We start from the raw sequence: 18,446 nt of genomic DNA on the forward strand, positions 1-18,446 counted from the left end.
GTCAGCCTTGTTTTCTGTTCTCCAACTGCTCAGCAATGAGTTTAAGTTCTTTGCCTGAGGAGGAAGGCTCCAGCCCAGATCTGCGCAAGCTGGCTCCCAGAAGTCCCCCAGCCCTGCCATTTCCTGGTGCCTCATTTGCACCTGCTGAGTGCAGACTCTGATCTCTGTTTAGGATTCTCTTTTGGGCTAACACCCTAAGCCTTTCTCAGCCTCATGGGAACCTCTGAGGCAGTAAAATGCAGTGGCTCAGAGCAGGCTGGCATTCGGCAGATAGGCAGCCGCATGGTTGCACTCAGTGCTAGAACACCGAGATGTTTACATTCCAGGGATAAACAGCCCTGCCCGTTTCCTTGTGGGTCCCCCTCCACTGCCCTGACTACTCAACAATCAGCAGCTGCGAGGGTAATTCAGGTCCCCAGGACTCTGCTCTATCCCTACGGCTAGTATCTATTCTGATGCCCAACAGTTGTTAGCGTGTTTGAATGTCATTCCTGGTTAAGAGCATGGGCTCTGGAGCCAGCCTATCTGGTTTGAAACCCTGGTTCCTCTCTGGCTCTGTGACCTTGGCAAGTTGTTAAAACTCTCTAAGCCTCAGTCTCCCCACCTGCAAATGGGGATAAGTATATACCCTAGAGCTTTTCTTTGAGATTCAAACTGACAAAAATGTCTTGGTTTCTTTCTCACTGGTTCTCACTAATCGCATCCCATGCTTTCTCTCCATGTCCCTCAACAGTGAGATAACCTGTGGGCCTCTCTCTTGTCCTCAAGCTGTATACAGCCACACACTAGGTGCTGTTCAAGGGCAGAAAGTAGGCTCTGCCCGAGGGTTTTTCTCCCCAAACCTCACTGGTGATGCCTCTAGTGTTCTGGGCCCTGGCCTCTGTCCGCCCACATCGATGGGTGCTTCTTCCTTCAGGAATACTGGCTCTACTTCCTCAGAGCCAGCTCTCCCTTCCTGCCACCCACATCCTGCTACTGCAGGGTGACGGTCAGCTATTCCACGCCTTTTTGAGAACCGGAAAAAGCCAGCCCCCTTTGGCCAGGCACATGACTCGAGAATTGGACCACAGGCCGGATTTCAGGCTCCGTTCACCCTTTTAGCCACATGTCCTCTGCGCAGTGCACGGCCAATACAGCTGCATGTGTCACCTCTGCTGGCAGCACTCAGGGCATTTATAAAGGTTGTGATAGGTCTGCGAGACTGGAGTATGTAGAGAAACAGCCAGCTAATCACTAGTCCAAGCTTTCCTTTACAACTAACTGACATGACTAATAAAGTGTCCTGAATGCTTAATACGTATTCAATAATCATTTGTTGACAGCCTACTGTGCCAGACCCTGAGGACACAGACATGACCAGGACTGGAATTTGATTCCTGAGAAACATGGCATCTGGGAGAGAGGCAGCTGCTCCAGTTCTTACCTAGTCAGGTGTCTGCACTTGGGTCAAGGGCAGGAAGGTCCATCTGGGGCTGAAATCCAGGAAGGAGTGAGCGGCCTTGAGCAAGGGAGTAGCCGGTGCTCTGCCCTGGCTGGGCCTTCCTGCCAGGACTGGCCTTCGCTCCAGCATCAGCCTATCTGTAGAGAAACTAAGCTTTCACACTTTCGCCTGCGACCTACTCGAAGCCCCCTAGCTAGTGTGTTTTCTTTCCTAAAGAAGCTGTGGCTGAACCCTGACTCCCCAGCCCAGCTGCACCATGCATCTGAGCTGCTGCCCACCAGGGAGCGGACAGCGCCCTCCCTCCATGACTTCTCACATGTGGCGGTGTCTCAGGGAAGGCACACTGAACCTGCGTGGAGTGTGCCGATGAGCGAATTTTGCCGACACGTGCTTCTGAAAAAGAATCACCTTTTGAATGGTATTCGTGTAAAAGTTTCACTGAAAAGACACAGCTGTGGTCTTACCCAGGTTTATTCATATGGGACCTTCACTGGGTTAACTTAACACTTAACTACTGCTTATTATCCCATCAGTCTTCAGAGACAACCCATGATCTAATTGTGCAGCATTTATGTTGCTTGGTAACCACACATAGAGACTAATAGTCCTTAAAGGGGCAGTGTGGAATTTCACACCCCTGCAGTGAAGTACACTTCATTTCCCAGAGCACCCTGTGTTTTTTAATTCAGTGAATAAATATGTGTAATGAATAATTAATTATGTGCTTGGAGGCACAATAGCTGTCTACTCTTGAATATTCATCAGTGGCATTATTAATTCACTAGGAGTCCCAGGGAGGAATGAGACAGGCTTTCAGCCTAGCTGGAGGACTTAAAGATAATGTTTTGCAATGCGCACAAACTTTCTTAGAGCGGACTTTTCTTTGGGAGGCACTTTCTGGGTAATTTTCCTCTGTTAAGAACATTTTTCTGAGGCCCGGATTCCTGTAGAGCTAGCAGGACGCAGAGAACACCAGTGACCATGAGAAAGGCCCACTCTAGACCTCTCACCTGGAAAGCACGTTAAAAACCAGGCCCCCCTTGAACCCCACGGCTGGAGTGTGCTAATGGGAACGAGAGGCCTGGTGACAAAGGCAGGAGCCCATGTTCGCTTCTGGAAATAAAAGCTTTTCACTCTTCCACTTGGGGCCTCTTACTGTAGTGAAGACATGATGACGGTCTCTGCCTCTGCATCCTTGCAAGGATGGATCTGATCTACAACAGGTGCTGGGCACTTGCGTGGCTCCCAGGGGTCAAGTTTGTGTTTGTGTCCCCGGCCTCTAGGCCTCATCATCCACTTTTCCTAAACATAGCTGTTGATGAGCCTAACAAAAAATGGTCCTGTATTAAGTTTCCTCCTTAATTTCTGTGATTTCTGTTTCCTCCTTAGTTTTCTGTGATCTTGCATAGGAGTGTAATTTCTTACCCTGCTTTTTCATGTAGCCCATGGAAATCTTCGTTTGGCCCAGGCTTGCTATCTGCCTACCATATATTTCCCCTTTCCTTCTCCTTTGCTAATATGACCACTACATTCTGGAGGCAACAAAGCACCCAGCAAAAAGATTATACTTCCCCTCCTCCCTTGCAGCTAGAGATGGTCAGGTGACTAAGTTCTGACCAATCATATGTATGCAGAAGTTGCTAGGCAGAGCTTCTTAAATGGGGGTGGGCAAGGAGTCCTGTTTGACCTTCAGCCTTGCTTCTTTCCTCATGAGCCTGCAGTGTAGATGAGACAGTTGAGGCTCTAGCAGCCACCTTGGACCATGCAGTAACCCTGAGGATAAAAATTACATGCTTAGAGGTTGGCTAAGAAAAACAGAAGGAACCCTGGTGACCACAAAACTATTGGCCAGCCCAGAACTGCCTCCCTCCAGTCTCCTTTCACACGAGAGAGAAATGAACCTCTGATTCATTTAATCTGGATTATTCTAGGCCTTCTGTTGTGCACTGCTGAATCAAATCTTATACTAGTCTCCTCAGAAATCTGTCATTGTTCTTGAATTCTTTGGAGATTTCTTAGCATTTGTTCTTTCTGATAGATGTGAAAGTTCATTCAAAAGTTTAAGTCTTAAATAATAAAATATGGCTTGTATAACCGGGGCAGAAGTCAGAGCTTTAAAAATAATGTTTATAAGCAAAGCCGTGGACCTGCTCTGTGTATCTCCTCAAGGCCCCAGAATCTTGGCTGGAAAAAGCAGGGGTGGTTAGGCATCTCTTTGTAACTGGCTTGGAGGAGTTCTTTAATTTGGGACTTTACTCAGTGAAAAGATTGTTTCAACCTGGTTGAACTCATACTCTGCAATGAGAACTTCCATAGTTTATCATATCTAAGACACTATCAAATATAAGCCACACCATTATTTAATGTACCACTGACGAAGAAACAAATTCTGCCAGTTATAATTGTAAAATGCATCCTTATTTGGAAACATTAAATATTTTTAAAAGTGCTTTTTAGAATAAATGATATAAAGAGCATACAGTTAACTATATAGTTAACTTAAGCATAATGATTCATAGCCAACCACCTACTACACAGAATTCTGCTATTAACTTCCTATACCATTTAAGAAATAGGTGAGGTCTTTCTGGATCCTGAGAAGTTTTTGGTCCATGATCAGAATAACAGGAACAAGGCCACATTTTGGAGTTAGATTCTTATTTCTATTTGCAAAACACACCCTTGTCTCTGCATACGAGATTACTTGAAGTTTGCTTTCAGGACTCATTGTCTCTCACTGGTGATCCTCAGGGAGGTTCATCCTCTCCACTCTGCTCAGGACGATGCCCTGTGATGGTCACACATGACAAGATGTGGATTTTCTGTAGCTTGGTCCTCTCTTCTGCCCTTGGTCTTCAGGTTCTGTCTGTGGGTGTTGGCTGTGTTGTGCCGGCATTTGTGATAAGAGGGATTTTCCTATGTGTCTGTATCAGATGCCATTAATGTGTTTGTCCATGTCCCCTCAGCCCGCTGGCTCACCTGCCACTTACATGGAATGTTTCCAGCCCACCAACGGCTTCCCACCTCAAGCACCCAGGTCTTTCTTTTTCTCTGCCATGTATCTTTCCCCATTATCTCAGAAGTTGTTAGGCCTGCTCAACCAGTGCTGGATTCATGCTCAAGCTTCCCTGTCCTCTCAAGGTCTGATGATCCCCAGCAGGATAAGGACCCTGCTTCCCTGAGTGGTGACCCCTCTCCTCCTGGGTTTCCTCCTTTTCTGACCCCATCACATACATGTGCTTCCCCGGATTGCTTCCCAAGTAAACTACCTTCATCAAAGTCCTTTTGTCAGGATATGCTGTGGGGAGAACTCCATTAATCAGAGAGAGTAACTTCTTGATTGGAGTCTGGGCTGAAAATGGTTTCTCCCAATAGATAGGAAAGTGGACACCAGGTAAAAACCTTCCCTGTGGCTGCCACATAGGGGTTGTGATAGATCATCACAGCAAAGGTCCCAGACACGTCGCACCTCTGCGAGTCCATGCCTTGGTGTAGTCCCTTTTCACATGGACTCTGGTCTAAGCTGTAGGACCTGCTCTGGCCAATAAGACATCAACAAATATGATGCGAGTAGACACAGTGAGAGTTTGCCCATCCGAGGTGGCTCTTTTGGAATATTCCTGTCAACATACAAAGAAGTCCAGATTGGCCTCCCTGAGGGTGAGAAGCCACACTGAGAGGAACTGAGACCCTGCCCCCAGCCAACAGCCAGCTCCAAACGCCAGGTGTGCACGGGACCGCAGGCCAGGACCCGCTAATTCAAAAGCCCACCTGCACCAAACTCACATTTTTACACGTCCAATTGTTTTAAACACAGCCCAAGCAAGCAGGTTTTTAGCCAATTAGAGCCTGCTTGCTTTACATTCCCTGAGAAACTGTGCCTAATGTATCTTAGGTAAGAGAACCACTGTGGCTATAAAGACCCCAAGCGGCTGCTGCCCTTTGAAGCTCTCTAATCCAGTGACCCTCCCCGTGGGCAGCTGAGCAATATCACGAGCCGCGCCAGAATCCTCTCCCCTTCAGAGAGGCACCTCCCCACCCCAATTGCCTCTGGTCCTCCCAGGGGCTTAATGCTCTGATAGACCTTTCTCACATGCAAACCTGTCAAAAATGACACCAAATAAAACCTTTTGCGCACTACTGCCACCTCGTGGTCATATCTCTCCCTGGTTAGTCCCCAAATCCCTGGGACTCACTACAGTGAGGGGTAGTGAGAATGGGCTGAACCCATTAAGGCTGAAACCCTCAAGAAAAGCAGTGGTGGTTGGATCGTCCACTCTAACTGTAACGGGCTGAGGGCAGGGCACGGTGGAGACCCAGGGCAAGGTGGCCAAGATAGAAGGAGGGAGCAAAGTCGGCTGGGGTAGTGAAGGGAACAGCTCCAGGAGCTGCAGTGTCAGAGGAAAGGAAGGGACAGGCAGTTGGTTTTATTAAGCGTTGCTGAGGATTCCGTTCCTCACATGGTGTCACTAATGGTTGAAGTTCCTGTTCTGACTTCATTGCTTTCAGTGGGACATTATTCTGACCAGAACTTTTGGGTCCAGGTTTGTACCTGAAACACAATGAATAGCCCAAAATCTTTTTTTTTAAAGCTCTCTATTTAAGAAATGACATTTCATAGATTTTCTTCATCAAATTCTTGACTGAGATACAATGTATTCACTTTTAATAAGTGGTTCCATGCCATCATGGCTTAAATGATGCTCGTTTACCTCAACGAAGTCACGCTATCACTAAAGTTTACCAGGAAGCTCAGGCACATGGATTTAGATCAATGAAGACCTTCTTGCATTTTGTTCTTAGCTTTGATTGAGGCTAGAAGTAATATTGACATATATCTTTTATTCCTGGGAGTGTAACATTGTGTTAATAAAAACCTGTAAGAAAGCAGTGAACTCTACACTCTAGTCTTATTCCTCCCCCCGCATCTCAAGTAGGGAGTAGAAGAATCATGAATAATAAATACGTAGATTAGAGAATGAGACTAAGAAATCAATTTACTGCAAAATATTTGCATATTTTATTAAAAGAAACTGTGTATGAGGCCCAGACAGGGTGGGATGATTTATATTTTGATTCGATTTGTGTACATCAAGCCCCTGGGAGGACCTTTCTTCCCTAGCAGTGTCATTCGTGGTGCATTAGGGTCCAGAGGTGCTTAGATGTTGACTCTAAGCCTCTTATTTTACAGAAAAGGAAACAGGTCTGGGGAAATTACATGGGTTGGTAAAGGAGTTGCAGTTCACCTGGAAGAAATCTCATCATCCTAGAAATGTAAGGAATGTGATTGAGGCATGAAGTGAATAATAAATACGAGAATGCTCCTCCATGGTCTTTTACATCTTTGCTCAAAGGAAGACAAAAATTCCTGCCTCCTCTTCTTATAAAAATACACATAAACACAGATGAATGAACATCTGGATAGGCTGACTTCTACTTGGGCAGAGACAAGAGAGAAGAAATTTTTCATTGAGTATAGACAAGACACACCCCCTCCCCTCCCCCATCCCATCCCTGATCCAAAAACAAGTTGTGGCAAACCGATCTTTCTTCAGTGGAATGGCGGGATGTTGGTGGGTGGTCTCCTCCCAGCTGCAAGCCCTCTTTGCTGCATAACAAATGTTATGTGACTGCTGACAATACCTGGAGCACCTAAAACCAGAAGGCCATGATGATCAGTGTATTCCTGTTGGGTCTGTCGGCAGCTCATGTCATCTGCAAGGCCGCAGTTCTATTTGGTGGCTTCTGCTCTGGGTTTGCCTTCCCAGAATTCAGTCCTCCCTTTTAGCTGCTGCCTGACAGCTCCCCTAAGCTGCTCAGAGACTCCCTGCATTTCCTGGCCAGTGCCCTCTCTGCTCGCCCATGGAAGCTCTCTTCATTGTCCTCCCCTCCTTCCCTCTCAGAGGATGGCTGTGCCTCTTGCTGGCATGGTGTTGGGGCGAGCATGCTCTGTGCTGGCCATTGTGCTGAAAGCAAGCAGTCAAAGATGGGTGAGTTAATGAAGTGGCAGTGCTAGGAGGTATAGGTTCAGTGGGGCAGGGGTTCAATCAAAGTGAGCAGAGACAGTGTCACTGCACCTAACGATTGGGGGGAAATGAACGAATTCATTTAGGATCACCTTATTTCAGAATGGGGAGCCTGGAGTCTAGAGCCAGGTCTGACATCAGCTATCCACAAACTTTTTGGAAAATATTCCATCCATTCATCCATCCATTCTTCCATCCATGCATCCATGCATCCATGCATCTCTCCATGCATCCATCTCTCCATGCATGCATGCATGCATGCATCCATCTATCCATCCATCCATCTGATCGGCCACTCACCATTATCTCATAAGCTGTCACTCAGCACCCACCTTGAACTGAGTGTCATGCTGAACACTGAGAATACAGACACAGTGAGATGCACGCAGTGGGTAAGAAGCATGAGTAACTAATAAAACAGGGCAAAGGCTGTAATGAGGCACAAAATCCACGGGAGCCCAGAGGAAGGAGATTTCATTCCAGCTGGGGCAGGTGATCAGGGAAGAGGGTGACACAGGAGCTAGAGCAGGAAAGATGAAGGAAACATGTATACTGAAGTGGAAAGGGAAGAGCAGAGGGCTCGTGCAGGGCAGGGGAAGCCAGAGGGAACCAAACGCGGAAGGGTCTGAAGGAATCTGAGCCTGTTAAGTATCTATCTACAACAGAAAAGCCAGTGGGAGAATATTCTTCAGCCTGGCCACCTAGTGTCCATGATGCCACTGGGGACTCAAGTCCTGGGCTTGTTATTTCGGATCAACGAGATGGCTGGCATGAGGGATGCTGCTACAATTCCCAAAGTCTGTTTGTTTGTCATTAACCTTTTGAACGTGGATCCTGCCTTGCGTCCCCAGGACTCCCTGCTCCCTTGCATTTGCAGACACGGGGTGTGCTCTTGAGGTATAGATGAGGAAACTGGGTCTCAGAGAAGGGCAGCAACTGGCCCAAAGTCACATACAGTCATGTGCTGCCAAACTGTTAGATAGCATTGCTCATAGAGGCATTAAGAGGTGAGATACAAATGGTGCTATAAAGAATGAAAGTCGGAGGGAAGGAAGACCCAAAATTCCATTGACAAGAAATCTGATTCACATGGAACTTGCAAGAATTAAGTGAGGATCGGGTGTTTCTTTTGTTTCCTGGGTCTATCCCTCCCTCTGTCAATGCGCCCACTGCCTTGTGGGCGTCACCACTTCTCCTTTGTGTGCATTCTTGAATGAGATATCAGTCAAAGGGCCCTTCACTCCACTAGTAAAGGAATAGGCACGTGACCCAGGCTCAATCAATCAGATTTTCTCCTGAAATTCTTGAGCAAGACAGACAGTATAAAAAAAGGCTGGTTCTGGTTCATCCCAGCAACGGCCTCCCCAGGGATTCTACGCGGTCTTTGCTACCTGCAGCCCCAGAGCCACACTCTTTCTGTGTCTGTGTGTCTAGTCCAGCTTTCCTCTCACTTCTGTCCATTTCCTCCTCTATATAATGGGATGATAACCCTACCTCATTGTGTCGTTGTGATGACCAAGAGAGTTAGCAGGGTGAATGCATTCTGAAAACTGTCAAGTGCTCTAGGCATGTGAGAGGGTATTATTATAATTTTTATTAAGGAGCAGCTAGTGGTCACCAAAAGCACAGCACAAGAATGTTTCGAATGGATTTGTGAGAGCATATAGCTGCCTTCCGCCAGTGACTCCATCTGAAATGTGTTGCTGAGGAGACCCAGAGGGAGTTGGCTCTGCTGAATCTATAGTTTTGCATGCCATTCATTAAAAAGAATTTCTAAACATAAGCCCAGGTCAGAGAAGTTGTCCCAGACAGGAACGTTTTCCAGAGCTTGACCCAAATCCTCATGATCTCATTCTCCAGCGGCCTGGCTGCCTGGGGAGACAGACCTGACCCAGCTCAGCCTCCGCACTTATTTTCCACCTCCAGACAGGTCTGGGGCCCTTTCTTGACACGTGTGGGGCATAAAGGCCACCTGGAACCACGGCCTTCAGAAGCGCTGGAGCCACAGTGGCCTCCAGGATCCCATCTATCCTACTTCCACACGGCTTCCTTCTTTGACAGCAGTGGAGTCTCGAGCACAGATCTGAGGGGCCACCTGCGAGGTGGTCCAGGATTCGGCAACCTGGGCCTTGAATTCAACCTTCGTTCCTGAGTCTCAAACCTGTGCAGGCAGCTGCCAGCAGAATATTGCTCCCGGAAGGTTTTGAAACCCCCTTGTTTAAGATAAGCTCATTCTGTGTCACCCCCTATTCCCAAAGTCTACCTCCTGCCCCCTACCTCCTCCACCCTCCCAGAAGCCCAACCCTGACACTCAGAGTCCCCCTAGTTCCCCATCCCTCTCCCTCACACCCAGAAGTCCAGGAAGTTCTGCTGAGATTCACCTTCTATGTATCTCTAGGCTCTGCCCACACTCTGTCTTCACTTCTGGAAGCTCAGAGCGACAAACCTGAAAGCTTGCTTGCTTTCTTTCTTTCTTTCTTTCTTTCTTTCTTTCTTTCTTTCTTTCTTTCTTTCTTTCTTCTCTCTCTCTCTCTCTCTCTCTCTCTCTCTCTATATATATATATATATATATATATATATATATATATTTATTTATTTATTTATATTTATATACACACATATATGTATATATAAGAAATCATTATGTCATACACCTAAATTAGTATAATGATAAATGTCAATTACACATTAATAAAAGTTTTCATATGCATATTTGTTCTTTTCTATGTGGAAGCCTAACTCCATACATGTTTTCATACTTATAGTGGGTGCTATAATGAGAAATTATTATACCAGTTCTGTGTTGATAAGTGTCTGTCTTTTGCCACATTTTGGTTGGGATATTTGTATTGGAAGATGCCCAACACTGTTTGATTCTACTGTGTTAGAACTTAGTATTAAGTAAATAAATCTTCTCATTGGTGTTTTTGTAATGCTGGTAGTGTGTGTGTGGGGGGGGGGTTGTTTGTTTGTTTTTTAAGAAGGATGTATTTGGGGGTAAATAAAATAATTTTTCTTTACTAATATTTAATATATGGGTTGACACTTGCTCTATATATCAGAATGATCTTGGGTCCTTGGAGACAAGAGTGGAATTCATACCACTTGTTTACTTTTACCATTTTAACATAGTTTACTTGTGCCCAGTTAAGTGGTTTACTACACATTATTTAGTTTTAACTAAATGAATTCACAAAAACAATGAAGCTTAAAAGATATTTGAAAAGAAATCAAAGATTCAAAATTTTAATAAGGCAAGCCCAAGCAATGAACAAGACATAGCATTAATATTTTACTACCCCTAAAGCCCTGAGATTGTTAAAGACCACTCTGCTCCTTCTCATTTCCCAGCACAAGAGCTCATCATCTTTTGTCAGGCTAATGGAAAGCATCCTAACTGATTCATACCTTTACATCTTCCCCAGCTCCATCTGCCCCCCATCGCTAACACCCAACTTTGAAGCCTGACTCTGATCATTCACTTCTCTATTCAACTAAAACATATAGAAAGCACAGAAAATAGCACTTCACTTTCTTGACGCGTATCCAAGGACTTCCTCAATCTGGTAACAGCTACGTTTCTAGAAGGTGGTCCCTTAGAGTTTCCCAGGAATCATATTACTTGACCCAAGCTCACTCACTGCTCACTTTGCTGAATGGCATTTTACCCTTTCTCCTCTCTCTTAAAGTCCTGAGCTCCTCCTAGTCTATCCACACTCTCAGCTCATGGCCTTATTTCCTGTTCACTTAGAAAACTGCCATCATCAGAAAAGGATGTGCACATATTCCCAGACCCCTGTCTGCACCCATATATGTCACCTTCCTACTGACGGACTCTCCATGCTGCTATCCAGTGCAAGCCTCTACACATGCATGAGCACGTGCACATGCACACATACACACAATCATTCACATCAACAAAGATACTTTTATTCCCATTTTTTTAAAAGTGCCTCTGGGCTTCGAACCACTGCTGTTTGTCCCTCTTTCTCCTCCCATTATCTCTGCCATTACCTCTTCTGTACATACAGGCCCTGCTTCATCTGTCAGTACTGGTTGTTCTTCAGCTGAGAACTTGCTTTCTCCTACCTCAATTTTCCTCCCACTAACCCATAGCAAACATAAGTACCAGTAAATTAACACTCCCTGTAACAGCCTTCAACCAATGATTGACAGGAGTTGGTATATAAATACTATATGTTGATTTCCTGTCAGATAGGATAATTCTGGTGTGTATGCATGTGCGTGTGTCCCATTCCCAAAGCTTCTTCAAAGGATCGAGCTCCATTACCTATGCTGAGAGCTGCCTTGAGAATTCATCCTTCCAGTTTCTTCCCTCTTCTAAACTCTTACTCCCCTGCCAATGTTCTCTAAACCTCCCAAGTAAATTATTCCACTCTCTGTCTTAAGGTGAGCTTCTAGGGTAGCCAAAACAACACTTTCCTCTCCAAATACTGCTCCATTTTCTGTACCTCTTTCCAACAAAACACCTTAGAAGAATTGTCTCTAGACACTGTGTACAGTTCCTCTCCTCCCAATCTCTCTTAAACCCACTGGCTTTCAACCCACATTCCACTCAAATTGTTCATGTGGAGGCAACAATGGCCTCCATGATGCTGAATCCAATGGTTCGATCTCAGACCACACCTCTAGTTGGCCAATCAGCAGCATGTGACTTAGGTGATTGCCTTCTACTTCCCCTAAACACTTTGTTCACTTGGCTTCCTAAACAACACAGCTCCTGGTTCTTCCTCTTTGGTAATACCTCTTAGTCTCTTTCATTTGCTGCTCCTGGTGTCTCCAATCTTTTTGTCTTGGGATCTTGTAGGGTTCAGTACTTGGTCCTCATTTCTCTGTTTATACATATTCCTTTGAAATTTTCATCTTAAGTGTTTAAATAAACTCTGAACCTTAAGAATTCCCAATATTTAGATTCTTTCTCAACATCTCCACTTAGATGTCCAATAGTCATCTGAAATCTAACATTTCAAAAACTGTGAACACTTAATCTTCCAATCCACCTGTAGTCTCTCAATCTCAGTTAATGCTTTTCTTTAATTTATTGTTACAAATTATTACAGCAGTATTATAACTTGTCTCTCTGCTTGCATCCTGGACTTCCTAAGGTCTCTTCTCAACACAGAAGCCAGAATAATCTATTTAAACTTAAGCCAGACCACAAAACTCTTCTGCTCAAAATGCTCCAATATCTCCCAAGACTGAGGCGACCTTGTCACAGAAAAGAGGCCCACTGCCCCAGGGAATACAAGGCATTTTCCACCACACAGCAGAGATCTAAGAAGCCAGAGCACTGCAGGAGAAAACAGAACACTTATCATTTAGCATCACCTACGGGAAAATAAAAGGAAAATATCTGCTTATCAATCTGCTAAACAGGCATCATTTTAATAAGAAAGAAAGAAAGAAAGAAAGAAAGAAAGAAAGAAAGAAAGAAAGAAGAGTTCACTCCGATAAATGCCTAGGTAGAGATATAGTCCATAGAACACCATAAACAACAAAAGAAACAAGGCATCTCAGAAAGAAAATAAAAAATCTCCAGAAAAAAAATAAAGATATGGAAATACGCGATTTAAATGACAGAAAATTCAAGATTGCAGTTCTAAAAAACTCATTGAGATACAATAAATCTCAAATAGGCAGGTTGATGAATTCAGAAAAACAACAACAACAACAACAGGAATATTAACCCAAAAGACTGAGGTTTTTAAAAAGAACCAAGGAAAAATTATGGAGCTGAATAACTCAATAAAAGAAATAAAGAATAAAATAGCAAGCTTAGGAAATATAGCTGAGCAGATGGAGGAAAGAATTAGTGATATCAAAGACAAAAATCTGGAAATGATGCAGATGGAAGAAGAGAGAGACTTGAGAGTAAAAAAGAAATGAAAGAACCCTACAAGAACTATCTGACTCCACCAGAGAGAGCAATATATGTATAAAGAGTACAGCAGAAGAAGTAGAGAAAGAGAAGGGAATAGTGAGCCTATTAAAATAAGCAGTCAATGAGAACTCCTCAAACCTATGGAAAGAACTGAATCCTTGAATCCAAGAAGTAAACAAAACACCTAATTATCTCAATTCAAAAAGACCTTCTCCATGGCACGTTATATTAAAACTGTCAAAAATTAATGACAAAGATAGAATTCTCAAGGCAGTCATGGAAAAAGAGACAGTAATATATATACTCCCATAGATTATAATTGAACTTTTCAGCAAAACTTTATAAGCTAAGAGGAAGTGTAACCAAATATTCAAACTATTGAAAGAGAGGAATTACAAGCCAGGAATAATACATCCAGCATAATTCTCTTTTACTTATGAAGGAGAAATAAAGTCATTTTCAGACATACAGAAGCTGAGGAAATTTTCCACCACAAGGCCTCCAATATAGGAAATACTAAAGGGGGTCATTATACCTGAAACATAAGAAAAAAATACAGAACCATGAGTAAGATGACTAACAGACAGACATAAACAGAAAAGTGCAACCCTAATTCAGAATAGGGTATTATAAACTGAAGTATTACATAATGGTTAAGGGTTCTAAAAAAACACTTTAAAAAGAGAAGCAAAAGACAACAGCTACTGAAACCAAGAAATGAGTTCATAGCATCAATAGGAATAATCTGAGACTACAAAAACAGAAAGGGCGAGGGAGTAAAGATCTGAATCTGCAAAGGGGAATGGAGATAAGACACAAGCAGAAGAAAGGGGACTACTGTATATATGAATCTTAATTTTACATAAACTTATTCATAACCACACCAAAAGAAAAATTCCAGAACTAAGACACATCACATAAAAATAGAAGGAACATAAAAATCATAGAATACCATCAAACTAACATAACAGACAGAAACACAAGGACAAAAACAAAAACAAAAAGAAAAACAATGGAGACACAGAGCTACCAGAAAACAAAAGATAAAAGAGCTATAGGAAAGTTTCACACATCAATAATCACCCTAATTGTAAATGGACTGAATGCACCAATAAAAAAGGCACAGAGTAGGAGAAAAGATCAGAAAAGCAAAATGCAAAATCATTTGCTGTCTTCAAGAGACACATCTCAGCTGCAAGGACAAATATAGACTCGAGTTCAAAGGGTGGAAAACCATATTCCTAGCAAAAGGCATGGAAGAAAAGTAAGTGCAGCTGTACTTATACCTGATGAAACAGACTTCAAGAAAAAAATGTATCAAGAAACAAAAATGAACACTTCATAATGATAAAGGAGATATACATCAAGAAGACATAACACATATCAATACATATGCTCCCAATCAAGGAGCACTGAAATATAGAAGCAACTCCTAACAGAACTAAAGGGAGAAACTGAAAAAATGCAACTATAGTAGGGGACCTAAATACTTTATGAACAGCTAGATCATACAAACAGAAAGTCAATAGGGAAATATTGACCTTAAATGACACATTAGGCCAAGTGGTCATAATCAATGTTGACAGAGCCTTTAATCCCAAAACATCAGATTAGCCATTCTACTCTAGTGCATATGGAACATTCTCAAAGATAGGTATGCTGGGACACAACCTCAACAAATTTAAGAAGATTGAAATTGTACCAAGCATATTATCCAGGCATAATGCTCTGCAACTGGTGATGAACTACGAAAAGAAAGCAGGTAAAACCACAACTATGTGGAGAGTAAACAACATGTTACTATAGAATTACTGAGTCAAATAAGAAATAGAAGGAGAGGTCAAGACATCCATACATAAAATTGAGAATGAAAATACAACATATCAACATTTGTGGGATACAGCAAAAGCGGTATGAAATGAAAGTTCATGTCATTACAGCCCTATCTAAAGAAACTAGAAAAATACCACATGAACAACCTAACATCACATCTGAAAAAAATAGTAATAAACAACTTAACATAACATCTTTAAAAAATAGTAAAGGAAGAACAAATGAAGCTCAAAGTCAGCAAAAAGAAGGAAGTAATAAAAATTAGAGCAGAATTAAATTAAATTGAGGACAACAAAAAAAAGGCAATAGAAAAAATTAAGGTGACAAAGAACTGGTTCCTTGAATAGACTGATAAAATTAGCAAACCCCTGACTAGTCTCACTCAGGAAAAAGGAGAAAAGACATAAACAAACAAAGTCAGAAATGAAAGTGGAGAAGTTACAACAGATACCACTGAAATGCAAGGATCATACAAGAATACTACGAAAGACTATCTGCCACCAAATTCAATAACCTAGAAGAAATGGACAAGTTCTCATAAATATATAATATTCCTAGACTGAATCACAGAGAACTAGAAAGTTTAAATAGATTAATCAACAATAATGAACTTGAAGCAATCTCAACAATCTCTCCTAAAGTAAAAGTCCAGGATGAGAGGGCTTCACTTGTGAATTCTACCAAATATTCAAAGATCATTTAACACCCATTCTTCTCAAGCTCTTCCAACAAATTGAAAACGAAGCAGTACTGGTTCATTTTATGGGGCCAACATTACCCGGATACCAAAATATAGTAAAGATAACACAAAGAAAGAAAACTACATACCAATATCTCTGATGAATACAGATGCAGAAATCCTAAACAAACTACTAGTGAATCAAAGATGACAATACAATAAAAAGATAATACATCATGATCAAGTGGGCTTCATTCCAGGGGTGAAAGGATGGTTTAACATATGCAAATAGATCAGTGTGATACAGCACATAAACTGAATAAAGGATAAAAATCACATGATCGTATCAATAAATACAGGAAAAGCATTTGACAAGATAAAGCATCCATTTATCATTCAAACACTTAATAAAATGGACATCGAAGGAAAGTGCCTCAACATGATGAAGGCCATATATGGTAAATCCTCAGCTAATATCATACCTAATAATGAAAAACTGAAAGCTTTTCCTCTAAGATCAGGAACAAAACACGGATGCCCTCTCTCATCACTCCTATTCAACATAGTATTAGAAGTCCTAGCCAGAGCAATCAGGCAAGAAAAGATATCAAGACATCCAAATTGGGAGAGATGAAGTCAGATTGTCCCTCTCTGCAGATAGCATGATTCTCTACATGAAAAAACCCTCATGACTCCATTAAAAAACTATTAGAAACAGTAAACGCACACAGTAAAGTTGCAGGATACATCAATGTTCAAAAATACATAATGAAATTTCAGGGGGGAAAAAAAGGAAAAATAGAATTTATTTTGCAGCTGCAACAAAAAGAATTAAAGAGCTAGGAACAAACCTAATGAAGTATGTGAAGGACCTATACATTGAAAACTATCAGACATTATTGAAAAAAACTGAAAAAGACACAAAGAAATGAAAAGATGTTCTGTGTTCATAGATTGGAAAAATCAGCATTGTTAAAATGGCCATATTACTCAAAGCAATATGGAGATTTAAAGCAATCCCCCATCAAAATCCCAATTGCATTTTTAAAAGAAGTAGAACAAAAAATCATCAGAATTGTATGGAAACATGAAAGACCCTGAACAGCCGAAGCAACCTGGAGAAAAAAGAACAGGGCCAGAGGTATTACTCTGCCTGACTTCAAATTATAATGCAAAGTGACAATAATCAAAAGAGTATAGTTTTTTTAGAAACCAATGGAACAGAATTGAGAGTGCAGAAAAAAAAAACACATGAGCAAATAATTTTCGACAAAGGAGCCAAAAACATATAAGAGAAAGAATGCAACTGACTGTTATCTGTCATCATATACCAAAATTAACTCAAAATAGATAAAAAACCTAAATAGAAAACCGTTGAAACAATAAATTGCATAAAAGAAAACATTAGTACTAACCTCACGGACCTTGGATTGAGAGAGAGTTTTGTGAATTTGACCTTGAAGGAAAGGGAAGTACAAGCCAAAATAAATGAATGAGACTATATCAAACTAAAAAACTTCTGCACAGCAACAGATACCACCAACAAGACAAAGAGGCAACCATCTGAACAGGAGAAGATATTTCCAAACAAGGCCTCTAACAAGGAGCTAATATCCAAAATACACAAAGAACTCAACTCAACAATAAAAAACGATCTAATTAAAAATTGATCAGAAGACCTGAACAGACACTTCTCCCAAGAAGACATACAAATGGCCAACAGACATATGAAAAGATGCTCAACTTCACTAGCTATTAGGGGGCTGCAAATCAAAACCACAGGAAGACACCACCTTGCACCTGTTAGAATGGCTATCTATCACCAACAGGATAAGTAATAACAAGTGTTGGAGAGATTATGGGGAATAGGGAACACTTGTGCACTGTTGGTGGAAATGTAAATCGGTGCAGCCACTATGGATGGAAACAGTATGGAGGTTCGTCAGATAATTAAGAATAGAATTATCATTTGGCCCAACCATTCCTCTTCTGTGTATTTACCCCCTCTTCTGTGCATTTTTTGTCTGTAAAGATATATTTGTCTGTAAATATATATGCACCCTTATGTTCATAGAAGCATTATTCACGGTGGCCAAGACATGAAAATGACCAAGGTATCCTTTGGTAGATGGTTGGATAAAGAAGATGAGGTACATATATACAATGGAATATTACTCAACCGTAAGACAAGATGAAATACTGTCATTTGCAACAACACGGATGGATCTTGAGATTATAATGTGAGCAAAGTAAGTCGGACAGGAAAAGTTGAGAACCATATGATTTAACTTTAGTGTGGGATATAAAACCGAAAGCAACGAAAGAAAAGACAGAGACTCATGGACATGGACAACAGTTCAGTGATTAGCAGAAGAAAGGCAGGGATGAGGATAGGTAGATAAGGGTAATGGGACTCAAATATGTGGCGACTGAAGGAAATTTAACTTCGAATGCTGAACACACAATGCAGTAGTATACAGAGGATGTATAATAGAATTGTACACTATAAATCTTTATCATTTTATTAACCAATGTCACCCTAATAATTTTAATTAAAAAATAGTC

The sequence above is a fragment of the Rousettus aegyptiacus genome, unplaced genomic scaffold, assembly GCF_014176215.1.
Source record: "Rousettus aegyptiacus isolate mRouAeg1 unplaced genomic scaffold, mRouAeg1.p scaffold_m13_p_3, whole genome shotgun sequence".
Lineage (NCBI taxonomy): Eukaryota > Metazoa > Chordata > Mammalia > Chiroptera > Pteropodidae > Rousettus > Rousettus aegyptiacus.